Source organism: Nicotiana tomentosiformis, chromosome 3 (genome assembly GCF_000390325.3).
Source record: "Nicotiana tomentosiformis chromosome 3, ASM39032v3, whole genome shotgun sequence".
NCBI classification, from domain to species: Eukaryota; Viridiplantae; Streptophyta; class Magnoliopsida; order Solanales; family Solanaceae; genus Nicotiana; species Nicotiana tomentosiformis.
The window spans coordinates 148,135,733-148,153,132 of NC_090814.1; positions in this window are offsets into that span (position 1 = coordinate 148,135,733).

Consider the following 17,400-nt stretch of genomic DNA (forward strand, 5'->3'; position numbering starts at 1 on the left):
CTGATTTCTTGATAATTAGTAAAAGAAAGTATTTTAAAAAAAATCAAATGTTTTAGTAGTTTAAATATAAAAATTATATTTGAAAATTTTGAAATCGACGTGTCACTTTAGAAATTTTAAAATACACTTTAACAAGGAAGAATGATTGATCGCAAATACTAAATGTCTTTATTTTTTAGTCACACAACCCAAAGACGAATAAGAATTCATATATATGGACATATATTTAAGAAAGCCGACAAAATGACATATATAGATGTCGAATACCCTTTTTAACCGAACGAGTGGAATATCAACCTAATAGCATCATGAAAATACTTCAGCTACGATACCAATGCCTTTCACAGAAGGTCTTTCTAGCAACAGAATAGTAAAATATCACATTTGGCGTCTTAGGAATTTCCCAAAATTCGTGCTAAAAGGAAGGACGAAGCTTAGCCTTAACATACCTCTCCAACGAACGTCCGAATGCCTGTAGTTCCTTCACGAAAGTAGTTCCTTACGTCCACGAAACCACTATATATATGCAGCTTATACGCACCTATAAATAGTTCATAAATGAGTTTAAATCGGCAGATTTGCCATATGACCCTAACTTGATGAAACGCCCGTAGAACTTTATAAAAATGATCATAAAAGAGTCCCAAGATGATTACCTTGGCAAACCAAGTATTAATCCTGAAGAACCAGCAAGAACAACAATTTCCTATCTTCCAAAAATAGCTCCAAACACAGCTAATAGAAGAGGAAAACGATTGCAAAGCGTAGAGATTGCGCTTCTAGGCACGAGGGCAAACTTTAACGATAGAAATCATTACAAACGCACCTTAATCACTCAAGAACACCATGAAACCCTCTCTTAAGCTTTCTCACTATTTTGGAACGAAGATGAAATGTTTTGGGGTCTTAAAAGTCGGATTTTCCGACTTATACCGCTTGTTTGACCCGACCCGGTTCGCGACCCGATTTCAGCCCGGACAGTCTGCAGTAAAACAGTCATAACCTTTTACTCCAATATCGGTTTGATGTGAGATTTCTTTGGTTACAAACTAGACTCGTAGACCTTCGATTTGGTAGGTTGTTGGTCTCATAACTCTTTATATATTGGGAGAAATGATCTGATACATTTGACCCAAAGTTTAGAAAATTTATTAGAGAAATTTACGATAACTTTTACCGACCTTTATTTCGCAACTTGCTTGACTCCAAAACTTAACATGTGACCAGTGTGATATTATAATACCTCATAACACATTATTCTTAGCATATTATACACTCTTAGTCTTATCCCACAGGTGCAAGTTAACTTAAACCTTCCGAACGCGCGGGGTGCTACCCGAGCCATTTCTTTAACCATGAACCTTTGTTTAAGGGATTCCTTTGACTTAAAGCTTTAGTTTAGTTCCTTGATATTACCACACACTTTCAGTCTTATTCTCCCAATGTGCTATACCCAATCATATATACCTAATATAACCACGCCACGTTACGTATATTACGTAAGAGAAGAGAGAAACACCTGGGGTCTCACACTTTTAGCCAATTAGAGACCTGCAATCATGGCCTCATACTCGCCCTCATTGTTAGTCAATTTCACAACTCCAATAGACTGCCTAACTACATTCCTCGTAGAGAGGCTTCAGCACGATACCAAGCCCAGACCCTTTTGCGTTCGAGGCGTCGTCCATAAAAAAGGTCTAAATTCCTGAGGTAGTCCCTGAGGCTAATAATAATTGTCTTTCAACTTCAGGCACAAAGGCCGGCGTAAAGCCGGCCACGAAGTCGGCCAAAATTTGAGATTTTATCGTAGTTCGGGTCGATTCTCGATATCGTCCTTGCTGATTTCGACAGCCTGTTTGGCCAATCGTCCCGAGAGCTCGGGCTTGTGCATGATGTTCCTCAGTTACGACACATATGAGGTGATATTGAAAGTACGGTTTTAGTTTCTTGGAGACGCTTAGCAAAGCGAGCGCTATTTTTTCTAGGTGAGGACTAAGGATACCTTATTTTGGCCTCGCCTAGAGTTCTACTGACATAGTAAATAGGAAATTGCGTACCTTCCTCTTCCCGAACTAAAACTCCACTTACCACCACCTCGGACACCACCAAGTAGAGGTACATTTACTCATCCGCCTTCGGAGTGTGGAACATGGGCGGACTCGAAAGGTATCGTTTGAGTTCTTCCAAAGCTTGTTGGCATTCCGGGGTCCAGGAAAACTTATTCTTCTTTTTCAACAGTGAGAAAAACCGATGGATTTTGTCTGAGGACCTTGATATGAACCGGCCTATGGCGTTTATACTCCCGGTCAGCCTCTGAACAGCCTTGACGTTGTCCACCACGGTGATGTCTTCTATGGCCTTGATCTTGTCAGGATTAATCTCGATCCCTCGATTTGATATCATGAATCTGAGGAACTTTCCCGATCCGACCCCAAATGTGCTCTTCTCCGGATTCAGCTTCATATTGTATTTTTTCAATATGTCGAAGGTTTCCTGCAAATGTTTTAAATGGTTCTCTACTCGCAGGGACTTAACTAACATGTCGTCAATATAAACTTCCATTGAATTTCCTATCCGTTCTTCAAACATTCGATTTACTAGGTAGAACCGACGTTCTTTAATTCGAATGGCATTACATTATAACAATAGGTACCGAATTTAGTGCTAAAGGAAGTATTTTCTTGGTCGCCCGAGTCCATCTAAATTTGGTTGTACCCGGAATATGCATCTAGAAAGCTGAGTATTTCGTGCCCGGACGTCGCGTCGATCATCCGATCGATGTTAGGCAAAGGAAAAGAATCCTTAGGGTATATTTTGTTCAAGTCGTTGTAATCTACACACATTCTTAGCTTATTTCCCTTTTTAGGTACTACCACTACGTTAGCTAGCCAGTCCAGATACTTAACCTCTGAATCCTATTTTAAGGAGTATAGATACCTCGTCCTTGATGAATGTGTGCTTGACCTCGGACTATGGTCTCCTTTTCTACTTAACCAGATGGAACTTCGGGTCCAAACTCAGCTTATGAGTGGTCACCTCCGGCAGGATCCCTGTCATATCAAGGTGGGACCAATCGAAACAATCTATGTTAGTTATAAGGAACTCAATGAGTTTTTTTCCTGAGCTCGGGAGTTAACCCCGTGCCCAGGTATACTTTTCGATCGAGCAAGTGTTTGATAAATATGACTTGCTCCATCTCCTCGATCATTGATTTGGTGGCGTTGGTGTCATCACGAGCTATGAAGGATCTCGGAATTTCGTAATCGTCTTCCTCGTCAGCTCCTCGATCCTCATGTCTGACTGGGACCGGCATTGGTGGTTGCTATTTGACTTTGGCCTTTCTAATCGGTTCTGTGTTCCTTAATGTCAGGACGATGGGCACCGGGAGTACTTTATCGACTGCGAACATCTCCTTTACAGTCGGTTGTTCTCCGCATACACTCTTGATTCCTCCTAGAGTATGGAATTTTAACGCCTGGTGTAAGGTCGAAGGTACTGCCCTCACGTTGTGAACCCATGGTCTCCCGAATAGAGCGTTATATCTTATATCCCCTTCGATCACATAGAACTTTATTTTCTGGATGGTCCTGACAGTGTTCACGGGTAGAGTTATCTCCCCTTTAGTGGTTTCACATGCCATGTTAAACACTTTTAACACCTGAATTGGTGTCATTATTTGATCTTGTAACCCCAACTGCTTTACGACCCTTGATGTGATGATGTTGGTCGATCTACCTGGATCGATCAACACACGTTTAACTAGACATTTATTGATAAGTATATAAATTACAAGTGCAACATTATGAGGTTGTATGAACCCCTCTGCATCCTCGTCACTTAATGAAATGGTTCATTCCGGGACATAATCTCAGGTGCGTTTCTCCCTTGTGGTTGACACTTTAGTGCATTTTACCATCGGTCCTTGAGGGACACCCCCCCCCCCCGATGATCATGTTGATGACGTGTTGGGGTTCTTATTGTTCAGTTTGTTTGTTGGCGTCCCTGTTCCTAAAGTGTTTTTTGGCTCGATCACTCAAAAATTGCCGCAAGTGTCCGTTATTAAGTAACTGGGCAACTTCTTCTCTCAATTGTCGGTAGTTTTTGGTCATGTGGCCATTAGGGCCATTATACTTACGCATCAGGTTAGGATACTTCTGGGTAGGATCGGACTGCAATGGTCGAGGCCACTTGGTCTCCTTGATGCGCCCGATGGCAGATACGATGCTGGCTACATCAATGTTAAAGTTAAACTTTGATAATCTCAGAGCTTTTTTTTTACCGAGCGGCTGTCGAAACCATTTTTGCTCATCGGGTATCGGCAATTGGTCCCTCAATCAATTCTCCTTTCGTTCCTTGTAGAGTTGCGCCCGGACCCATTTTTGTAAGGCCCCGTTAAAATTTTCTAATGATTTAAGATTTTAAAGTATGCCAACTGTATTTGGGAATAATGTATTCGAGTATTAAAGGAGACACCTATGGGATATGACCACATCATTTTGAAATGAAAATATGTGTTTAAGGTGTGTTGGAACATTTCAAGGAGTTTTGTGAATGGCAAGAATTTGTGTGGAACAAGTTGGATATATTAAGTGAAAAGGATGTCGCAATTCGCACGACATCGCACTTCAAACGCATGCGTCTACCAAACTATAAAGACTTAGGAGGTGATCTACCTATCAAATTAAATCCCTTTGAGTCTAGTTTTCAACTCATCAAACCGTTCATCATTTGGATATTTCCAAAGAAAGTTATGGCCATTTTACCGGACCTATGCCATATACGCGACTAGATGCGCGACCATACATAGTAGATGGTATTCTGCCTCAGGTGCACGACCAGGTGCACGATCGCGTACATAGAAGCCCATTAAATACTCCCAAAGCTGGGTAAAGAGAGGGGTTAAGTCATTTCTTGAGCTAAAACCTGATATTTTTAGAGTGAGAGATGCCCTAGAATGGGAAAGTGTTCCTCAACAATTGTTCTTCAATTCTTGCTCAAATTTTGGAAGATTAACAAGGAAAACCCACAAGGTCTTCATCCTAAAGGTAAGATTCTACACCCTAACCCTTAATCTCAAATTTTATCTTGAATTGGATAATTAGTAAGATAATTTTTGGGCATGTGAGTTGTTCATCTTGCATGCATGTGTTATCAAAGGGTGTAAGAAGATAGTTGAGCTAATAATGGTAGATAATGGTTTTGGGATGATGGAATCTACCATAGGAGGACCTTGAAACCTTAATGCACATCTAATGTTTGATAAAATGCTCAAATGAGCTAGAACCATGATCATCCTCCTAATTTTGGTTCAATTTGTTATATTTCTAAAATAGATTGAAGTTGCTAAGAGTTCCAGAATATTTTAGAGTTTAAAGAAGCTCAATTGAGGTATGTTGGCTAAACTCTTCTCTTAAAATTGAACCCCACATTATTCTTGTAAGTTTCAAGTTATTCACCACGAATCGATTATTCCGAACAAGCTTTGTAACAAGAGATATATGTTCCATACATGTTATTCTTGTGTTGTGTTACTATTGTAAGAACGTGTTCAAAGTATGGATTGCATATCTAAATGTTATAACTTTAAGTCGTGTTTCAAATGAAAACTAGGATGCTAAATTCTGTAGAGATCGTGATTGGGATTACACTTCCACCCGCATACATTGGGGTGAGGCGGCAATGCCACTTTGTGTAGAGTTTTGGTATTGTGGAATACACCTCCACCTGCATACATTGGGGTGAGGCGGCAATACCGCTTTGTGTAAAGTTTTGGTATTGTAGAATACACCTCCACCCGCATATATTGGGGTGATGCGGCAATGCCGTTTGTGTAGATTTTTGGTATTGTGGAATACACCTACACCCACGTACTTTGGGGTGAGGCGACGAGGTTGTTTGTGTGGAGTTTCTGGTATTGTGATTGTATGTCCACCCGTATATATATTAGGGTGAGGCGGCAAAGCCGCTTTGTGAAAAAGGTAGTTGTAAAGAATCCCTGACTGAGAATTTATAAATGTTATTGAAAGTTCTTAACAAATCTGTTTGACTCTTATATGTATTTAAGCCCTATGGTTGTTACCATTATTCATCATATTCATGTTGTATTTTCCAAGTTCTTGAATAGATATTTTGGTTTTTATACTAGTATTATTCGACATGTACTAACGTCCCTTTTGCCCGGGGTGCTGCATATTTAATGGATGCAGGTGGTTCCACAGCAGGAGACATTGACCAGTGATAGCGGTATATCCTCTTCCCAGCTGACTTAGTGAGCCCCACTTCATTTCAGATTCATGTATCTTTTGTTCTTTGTGTATTGTGTTTGAGGTATAGCCGGGGCCTTGTTGCCGACATTATCATAGCACTCTTTTGTATCTATAGAGGCTCCGTAGGCATTGTGTGGGTTGTGTATTGGTGTTGGGGAAGTCAAACTAGTTATGTTATGTTTGGATTACTTGTTCCACTACAGACTATGAACAACGTGTGTGAAATTTGAGACTTTAAAATAATGGAACTAATGGTAATGAATTGGTATTGTAGACATGATCACCTTATTGTCTAATTAACGAAAATATGTATTATCTTTAATCATGGATGAGTTTGTGTAAAAGGAAATCTAACAGGCTTACTCGGCCGGGTTCACTCGGTTGAGCGCCGGTCGCGCTCCTCGATTTTGGGGCGTGACAAACGTGGTATGAGAGCCTAAGGTTTTAAAGTATCCTAGGATGTCTCGGAACCGTGTCTAGTAGAGTCTTTCTTATCGGTGTGTTGTCGACCACATCTATAATTAGGAGGCTACTTGGGCATTTAGGAGTAATACCTTTCTTTCATGTTCTCGATCGTGCGATAAAGTTGATTGCAAGATTGTTCCTCATTTAACTCGTGTTTTGCTCTAACTTTCAGTATATGGCGCCTAAGAAGAAGGCAAGAACTGGCCAATGAGCCAATGTCACCCCAGGAGTGGCAGTTGATCCTATAATTGATGATGCGGGTGAATACCCGAGGGGTGAGGATATTCCCCCAGTTACTACACTGTCTGATTCTACTACAACTGATCAGATCGCACATGTCCCTATACCTACTGAGGGTGCAACGGTCCCTCCAACTGATATTCCAGTTAGAGCTTCCGATTCTGGTGTTTCTGATGGGGATCTTAGGGGAGCCATACAGATGTTGGCTCAGATAGTGGTCTCCCAGGCCTAGAGATCAAATGTTGTACCCACTCCTTCCAGCCAACCTGGGTGAACAAGTTTCTCCAGTTGGATCCTCTAGTGTTCACTAGTACTGATCCTGAGGAGGATCCCCGGGACTTCATTGATGAGATGCACAAGACTCTCCGAGTTATGCGCTACTGAAATAGAGGGAGTGGAGTTGGCCTCCTACCGCCTGAAAGGGGTGGCCTATTCTTGGTTTGAAATGTGGAAGGAGACCCGTGAGGAGGGAAACCCTCCAGCGAAATGGAGTGAGTTCACTGATGCCTTTATGGACCATTTTTTGCCTGCTGAGACTAAGGCGGCCCGTGCCGCTGAGTTTGAAAGCCTAAAGTAGGGTAGTATGAATGTGTGGGAGTATCATATGGAGTTCGTGCGCCTGTCCAAGTATGCTATTCACATGTTGCCCATTATAGAGGCTAGAGTGCGCTGATTAGTACATGGCCTTAGCCCCTTGGTTATTAATGAGGCCGCTACAGCTGGCTTAAATTCCGATATGAACTATGGTAAGATGGTGGCATTTGCTCAAGCCACACAGACCTACAAATTGAGGAATAGAATGGAACGTCAGAGTAGTGGCAAGACCCGGTCCGCAGACAACTTTGGTGGTTCTTGTGGTGGTGGTGGTAGGTCGACATTCAGGGGAGGGTCATCAAGACCATCTCAATTATTCGCTTAGTCTTCGATAAGTGCACAGTCATCTGGACCCAGTCAGGGCAATAAGGGACCCCACCAGCAAGGTCAGCCCGGCGGAAGATTTCAGCAGCAGCGGAGGCTCCCATGCCCTAAGTGTGGGAGGATGCACTTTGGGGCCTGGTTCATGTACCTACCTATATGCTATGGGTGCGGTGCCAGGGGTCACATTAAGAGGGATTGCCGCTCGTCTCTCCAGATCATGGGCAGAGGTGCGGTGCAGCCAGCAAATTCTGCAGCTACTACATCCACAACACCTCCAGCTCGAGGCACCCCAGCACCCGCATGGCGTGGTACAGCTAGAGGTGGTGCACAGAATTTGGGAGGACCCAACAGATTTTATGCTATGCGGAGACATCAAATTCAGAGGCTTTTCCAGATATCGTTACAAGTATATTAACTGTCCAATCCCATGATGTATATGCTCTTATTGATCCCGGTTCCACTTTATCATATGTCACTCCTTATGTTGCTATGGAATTTGGGATAGAACCGGAACAACTTCATGAGTCGTTCTATGTATCTACTCTGGTTGGTGAGTCTATTTTGACAGTGCGAGTTTATAAGGATTGTGTTGTCACGTTGCGTGGTCGGAACACCATGGCTAATCTCATTGAACTAGGGGTGGTCGATTTTGATATGATAATGGGGATGGACTGGCTTTATTCATGTTTTGCCAAGCTTGATTGCCGAACCATGACTGTTAGGTTCGAATTTCCAAACGAACCAGTTATTGAGTGGAAGGGAGATAATGTGGTGCCGAAGGGTAGGTTTATTTCTTACCTTAAAGCCATGAAGATGATCAACAAGGGGTGTATTTACCATTTGGTCCGGGTCACAGACACCGATGCTGAGACACCTACACTTCAATCTATGCCAATTGTGAATGAATTTTCGGAGGTCTTTCCGGAAGAACTCTCTAGGATCCCACTAGACATGGATATTGATTTTGGTATTGACGTGATACCAGACACGCAACCTATATCTATTCCACCCTACAGAATGGCACCGGTAGAATTGAAGGAGTTAAAGGAACACTTGAGAGATTTGTTAGAAAAGGGTTTCATCCGACCGAGTGTGTCACCTTGGGGCACACCGGTTCTATTTGTAAGAAAGAAAGATGGGTCACTAAGGATATGTATTGACTATCGGCAACTCAACAAGGTCACAATAAAAAATAAATACCCACTACTGAGGATAGATGATTTATTTGATCAATTGCAGGGTGCTAAGTACTTCACCAAAATTGATTTACAATCCGGGTATCACCAATTGAAGATCAGGGAGCAGGATGTTCCGAAAATAGCTTTTAGAACCCGATATGGGCACTTTGAATTTCTGGTAATGTCTTTTGGGCTAACAAATGCCCGGCAGCTTTCATGGATCTTATGAACCGGGTTTCCAAGCCATTCCTCGACTTTTTTGTGATAGTGTTTATTGATGATATCCTTGTATATTCACGCAATCGAGAGGACCATGTCGATTATCTCAGGGCAATTTTGCAGACCCTACATCAGCACAAGTTATATGCAAAGTTTTCAAAGTGTAAATTTTGGCTTGAATCTGTTACATTCTTGGGTCATGTCGTCTCTAGTGAAGGAATTAAAGTTGATACTTAGAAAATTGCAGCCGTAAAGAATTGGCCTATACCTACAACTCCAATTGAGATTCGTAGTTTCTTAGGCTTAGCTGGATATTACATAAATTTTTGGAGGGGTTTTCTACCCTTGCCTCTCCATTGATTAAATTGAGACAGAAGGCGGTTAAGTTCCAATGGTCGGATGCTTATGGAATGAGCTTTCATGAGTTGAAACTGAGATTGACTACGGCACCAGTGTTGACCCTACCAGAGGGTACAAATGGGTTTGTAGTATATTATGATGCTTCGAGAATCAGACTTGGGTGTGTATTAATGCAACATAGAAAGGTTATAGCTTATGTTTCTAAGCAACTCAAGAATCATGAAAAGAACTATCCAACACATGACTAAAAACTTGCAGCGGCGGTATTTGCATTGAAGATTTGGCGTCGTTACCTTTATGGGGTCCATGTGGATATATTCACGGAACATAAGAGCCTTCAATATATTTTCAAGCAGAAGGAATTGAATCGGAGGCAGAGAAGATGGCTTGCGTTACTCAAGGACTACGACATTGATATTCTATATCATCCGGAAAAGACTAATATTGTGGCGGATGCTCTTAGCCGGAAATATATGGATAGTTTAGCACACTTGGAGGCATATCAAAGGCCATTGGCCAAGGAAGTTCACTGATTAGCTTGTTTGGGAGTTCGTCTTACGGACTCTAGTGAGGAAAGGGTGATTGTACAAAATATGGTTGAATCATCACTTATTGTGAAAGTCAAGGAGAAGCAATACAACGATCCATTATTGGCACAATTGAAAGAAGGGATTCATAAACATAAAACCATGGCATTTTCTCTTAGCATGGGTGATGGTACACTAAGGTACCAAGGGCGTCTATGTGTTCCAAATGTAGATGGTCTCCGGGAGAGAATCATGACCGAAGCTCACATTTTTAGGTATTTTGTACACCCGGGCTCTACAAAAATGTATCATGATCTTAAGAAAGTATATTAGTGGAATGATATGAAGAGGAATGTAGCGGACTTTGTGGCGAGATGACCAAATTGTCAGCAAGTGAAGATCGAACACCAAAGGCCTGGTGGGTTGGCACAAAACATAGAAATTCTAATGTGGAAGTGAGAAATGATTAACATGGACGTATGGTAGGGACTACCTCGCACTCCTCGTAAGTTACCCAATTTGGGTGACTGTGAATCGACTCACAAAATCAACACACTTCTTGCCGGTTAAATCTACCGACACAACGGAACAATATGCTCAGTTGTATATAAAGGAAATATTCAGGTTGCATGGCACTCTAGTTTCTATCATTTTTGACCGAGGGGCACAGTTCACATCTAGCGTTTGGAAGAAATTTCAACAAGGTTTGGGTACTTAGGTGAATTTTAGTACAACCTTTCATCCACAGACTGACGGGCATGTAGAACGGACTATTAAGACGTTTGAGGATATGTTGCGCGCTTGTGTTCTTGACTTCAAAGGTAGATGGGATGATCATTTGCCACTCATATAATTTGCCTACAACAATAGTTATCATGCTAGCATTCAAATGGCACCGTTCGAGGCTTTATATGGTAGGAGATGTAGATCTCACATTGGGTGGTTCGAAATTAGGGAAGCAGAGTTGATAGGGCCAGACCTCGTGCATCAGGCTATGGAAAAAGTTAAGATAATTAAGGAGCGGTTGAAGACTGCTTAAAGTCGTCAGAAGTCCTATTCGGATGTTCGTCGTAAGGATTTGGAGTTCAAAGAAGATGATTGGGTATTCTTGAAGGTTTCTCCCATGAAGGATGTAATGCAATTTGGTAAGAAAGGAAAATTGAGTCCGAGGTATGTCGGGCCGTATAGAATCATTCAGAGGATTGGTGAGGTGGCGTACAAGCTTGAGCTACCACCCGACATGTCATTAGTGCACCCGGTATTTCATGTGTCTATGTTGAAGAAAATAGTTGGAGACCCGACACTCATTGTTCCGGTTGAGACTATTGAGGTTAATGATGGATTGACTTATGCCGAGATTTCAGTTTCTATTATTGATCGGCAAGTCTAAAAGTTGAGAAATAAAGAAACTGCCTCTATGAAAGTGTTATGGCGAAACCAACAGTTTGAAGAGGCCACCTGGGAGGCAGAGGAAGAAATGAAGAAGAAGTAGCCTTATTTGTTTGAATAACTATGGAATCGTTCTATGGAATTGTTCCCTATGAATTACGTATCATTTGTACAACTTATGCTAAGGGTGTTCCTTTCTGGTAATATACTGCTTATGAGGCCACAATTGCTGTTATTTTTATGTTATATCGTGTCATTAGATTATGTATATGTTATTAGGATTGATTTTTGGGATTCTCTGACACGTGGATAGTCCCAGTTACAGGGAAGACTCTGTCGAAATTTTTGGAAATTTGGGGAGTTAGCCAAATTTTGGAGATTTTTGTGTGTAGATAAAGATTTAAGTCACATTAGGTGTCTATGGCGGACTTTAACCCTCATTCGAGGACGAATGATCCTAAGCGAGGGAGAATGTAAGGCCCCGTTAAAATTATCTAATGATTTAAGATTTTAAAGTGCGCCATTTGTATTTGGAAATAACATATTCGAGTATTAAAGAAGACCTATGGGATAGGACCACATTATTTTAAAATGAAAATATATGTTTAAGGTGTGTTGGAACATACTAAAGAGTTTTGTGAATAGCAAGAATTTATGTGGAACAAGTTGGATACATTAAGTGGAAAGGATGTCTCAATTCGCAGAACATCCCACTTCAAACGCATGCTGCTACCAAAATATAAAGACCTAGGAGGTGATATACCTATCAAATTAAAGCTCTTTGAGTCTAGTTTTCAACTCATCAAATCTTTTGTCATCTTGATATTTTCACAAAAAGTTATGGCCATTTTATCGGACATATGCCATATGCACGATCGCGCATATTAGAGGGTATTCTGCCTCAGGTGCGCAACCAGGTGCGCGGTCGCGCATGTAGGAGCCCATTAAAAATCCCCAAGGCCGGGTAGAGAGAGGGGTTAAGTCATTTCTTGAGCTAAAACCTAATATTTTTTGAATGAGAGAGTGCCCTGGATTGGGAAAGTGTTCCTCAACAATTGTTCTTCAATTCGTACTCAAATCTTGGAAGATTAACAAGAAAAACCTACAAGGTCTTTATCCTAAAGGTAAGATTCTACACCCTAACCCTCAATCTCGAATTTTATCTAGAATTGGGTAATTAGTAAGATAATTTTTGGGCATATGAGTTGTTCATCTTGCATGCATGTGTTATCAAAGGGTGTAAGAAGATTGTTGAGCTAAGAATAGTAGATAATGGGTTTGGGATGATGGAATCCACCATAGGAGGACTTTGAAACCTTAATGCACACCTAGTGTTTGATAAAATGCTCAAATGAGCTAGAACCATGATCCTCCTCCTAATTTTGGTTCAATTTGTCATATTCCTAAAATAGATTGAAGTTGCTAAGAATTCCGGAACATTTTAGAGTTTAAGGAAGCTCAATTGAGGTATGTTGGCTAAACTCTTCTCTTAAAATTAAACCCCACATTATTCTTGTAAGTTTCAAGTTGTTCACCACGAATCGATTATTCCGAACAAGCTTTGTAACAAGAGATATATGTTTCGTACATATTCCAAATGTTATTGTTGTGTTATGTTACTACCGTGAGAACGTGTTCAAAGTATGAATTGCATATGTAAATATTATAACTTCAAGTCATGTTTCAAATGAAAACTAGGATGCTAAATTGTGTAGAGATCGTGATTGGGATTACACTTCCATCTGCATACATTGGGGGTGAGGCGGCAAGGCCGATTTGTGTAGAGTTTGGGTATTGTGGAATACACCTCCACCCGCATACATTGGGGTGAGGCGGCAAAGCCACTTTGTGTAGAGTTTAGGTATTGTGGAATACACCTACACCCACGTACTTTGGGGTGAGGCGGTGGGGCTGCTTTGTGTGGAGTTTCTGGTACTGTGATTGCATGTCCACCCGTATATATATTGAGGTTAGGCGGCAAAGCCGCTCTGTGAAAAAGGTAGTTGTAAAGAATCCCCGACTGAGAATTTATAAATGTTATTAGAAGTTCTTAACAAATCTGTTTGACTTTTATAGATATCTAAGCCCTATGATTGTTACCATTATTCATCATATTCATGTTGTATTTCCAAGTTCTTGGATAAATGTTTTGGTTTTCATACTAGTACTATTCGACATGTACTAAAATTCCTTTTGCCCGGGGCACTACATCTTTAATTGATGCAGGTGATTCCACAACAGGAGACATTGACTAGTGATAGCGGTATATCCTCTTTCCAACTGACTTGGTGAGCCCCACTTCATTTCGGGGTCATGTATCTTTTGTTCTTTGTGTATTGTGTTTGAGGTATAGCCGGGGCCTTGTTGCCGGCATTATCATAGTACTCTTCTGTATCTATAGAGGCTCCGTAGGCATTGTGTGGGTTGTGTATTGGTGCTGGGGAAGTCAAACTAGTTATGTTGTGTTTGGATTACTTGTTCCACTACAGACTATGAACAACGTGTGTGAAGTTTGAGACTTTAAAATGATGGAACTAATGGTAATGAATTGGTATTGTAGACATGATCATGTTATTGTCTAATTAACGAAAATATGTATTATCTTTATTCATGGATGAGTTTGGATAGAAGGAAATCTAACAGGCTTGCTCGGGCGGGTTCACTCGGTTGAGCGCCGATCGCGCTTCTCGATTTTGGGGCGTGACAGTTTCCCATTCAATCGATTTCGTATGGTTGATACCGATCTCGGACCGACCTTGATTTATGATCGGCGACGCTCTTAGGTATGTCGTTGGTTATGATGGGATAGACGGACCCGGAAGGGGCTCCGAGTTGGTCGTCTTCGACTTTTATTTTTGACTAGTACATGTTGTGGACGTCGACCCAAGTTACCACCGGGTACTCTACCAAGTTTTGTTTCAGCTGCTGCGAAGCCAAGGACCTTCGGGGGTTAAGTCCCTGAGTAAATGCCTGAACGACCCAATCGTCCACAACTAAAGGTAAGTCCATCTGTTCCATTTGAAATCATGACACGAACTCCCTGAGCATCTCGTTTGTCCCTTTGCTTAACCTTGAAAAGATCCGATTTTCTGGTATCGACCTTAATGACCCGGCATGAGCCTTTATAAATGCATCAGTGAGCATAGCGAACGAATCAATGGAATTCAGGGGCAAGTTGTGGTACCATATCATTGCCGATTTTGACAGAGTTTTCCCGAACTTCTTTAATAACACCGACCCGATTTCATCGTATTCGAGATCGTTACCTTTGATGGCGCATGTGTAGGAGGTCACATGCTCATTCGGGTCCGTGGTTCCGTTATATTTTGGAATATCAGGCATACAAAACCTCTTGGGGATTGGCTTCGGTGCCGCGCTCGAAGGAAAAGGCTTTTGAACAAATTTCTTGGAATCCGGGCCTTTTAATATTGGGGGCGCTCCTTGGATTTAATCAACCCGGGAATTATATGCCTCTACCTTCTTATCGTTTGCATCAATTTTCTTTTCACCAGATTCCACTCGTTTCGTTAATGCCTCTATCATTTTCATTACTTCTGGGCTGACACCGGACTCAGCTTCGCCTCGCCTTTCTGTGATCTGCTCATTTCTTCGGGTGTTTTCCCGGGGTAATTCGGCTTCAACTCTACTGGGGGCGCGACTTTGGTTTTGCAGCTGTGATATCTCCGTATGTTGAGCCTGCAACATTTCGGAGATCAATTGCAGACTGACCTCGTCACTTTCGCCTTCGGGTGCTCCTTGAACCGTTGGTCGGGCTCCTCTGCGAATGCTATTTTCGGGGTCGATAGGCAGGTTGGCGTCGATGGTCACTTGTGAGTTAGCATCGACTGGTCTACGACTGGGACCCCGTTTGGATCAGCAGGAGGCACCTTATTGCTATGCACCAGATTGTTGTTTTCACCATGATGGACAAACCCATCCTCAACGTTCGAGTGAGCGGACTAAGAATTCGACATTTTTAAGCTGACCTGAAATTGAGACCTTAAAGAACAAGTGCAAAATATAGTGAGTTCTGGAGATTTGTGTCAAACCACCACTATTATCCTTAACCCCAAACTGTTTACGCTTAAAATGGATAACAATTAAATTTGTACGCGGTTTTAAGGATATGTGGATTGATTCAACACAAGTAATTAAGAATGTTAGATAAACGAATTAAAGATGAGGTAAATAACCAAACCAGTTGTGACTTTGAGTTCTAGCACGGACTTTAACTTAACAAAGATTTCGCCCTCGACCGGACCCTCGATTCAAAGCGAGATGCTTATGAAGAACTATGATTAAAATAAGATCTTTTCAATAGCTAGAAGACAGAGAAAATAGTTTTTATTGCATTGATATCCGTGTTACAATATGTCCATTAAATAAAAATTATCCCTCTTTATATAGCAGGAGAGTTTCACCCCTAGTACAATTCTAAGAAAGGTAAAAATTCTTATTTTTTATTAATCACTGATCCGCTGCCGATACGGGCCGAGATATGCGTCGTGATATCCAATATCGCGCCCCGCTATTGGTCGTGTGTAACTGTTATTGTGTTTTTCCGAGGTCTCGGAGCTCGTTCCGGGATCAGAGAAGTAATGTCTTATCAAGCCCGGCGGCGATCACTCTGTGTGGGCCTTCGTACGAGGCGTTCCGGCTTCGATTCCGACCCCATATAATCATGCTTTTGCTTCGTTTGACCTATCGAAAAATTAGGGTGTAGGTTATCCCCGGTTTTTCCCGTATACAAAAGTTCCTAAGATTTGACGTGATTTTTCTGGTATTTAAGTATTATATTTTTTAAATAATTTCTATTAAATATAATAAATGAAATTTTCTGAATAATTAACGAAACAATTTTTTTTTCACATTCGATAAATTTAGAGATCAGAATTGCTTAACAATATCTATAAGGACAACATAAAAAACACAAGGGATCATTTTTGTTAAAGTTTTTCTATTAAAAAGTGTGACAGCATTTCCCGAATCATTAAATGGCGTGCGCCCAGACGCGCCGTCCGATGGGCATCGCTCTTTTTCTAAAAAGCTTAGATGGGCGGTTGGTGGGCCTCATGTCGGTGCTTACCCGGTCATCTTATTAGATGTTCATCACTACTATTTTCCCTTTTTGTCTTTTTATTTAAAACTTATATGAGTACCTTTTACTTTTATATTTTTTCAAGTATTCGAATTAAACAGGAAGGGGTTGTTTCGTTGGAAAGAAGTTATTCCGACTAATTATTTTAGTATTAGTTATCATTTTATCTTTTTATGTAAATAAAAAAATATTATAATCTCGAAATAACTAATTTCGAAATTAACTATATTACATTTTTTTTCAATCAAATATAAAATAAATTCTTTTTAAATTTAGTCTCGAAATTAATTATTTCGTATATCTTGTACCAAACCAGCCCTAAAAAGTCCTTCGGCGATATTGGTTAAACATTGAGGCGGTATGGTAATTGGTCTGAGCCAGTTAAAGCTTTTACTTTTTACCCACTCATGAAATCATGATTCTTCAACTGATCAAATCCCATTTCCCATGGTTGACATGAAAATCAATATTGCAGTACGTTTTGCCCATGTTCTATTTTTTTTAATTTAAAAACATTGGATTATTAGCTGCAGAAAAAAAGTAATAAATAGATATAAATTGTACTGATTTATGAAGGCATTTGTTGTAAATTTGAAATTAATAGTTATCTTCCACCAAAAAATGAAAAAAACTTGCATATTATGCAACATTTAATTCTATGTTGTCATCCTCTTTGCACTTTTATCATTGATCCAAAAGGCAACTATGAGGGAAATTAGTAATGATTGCTAATCTTTTTT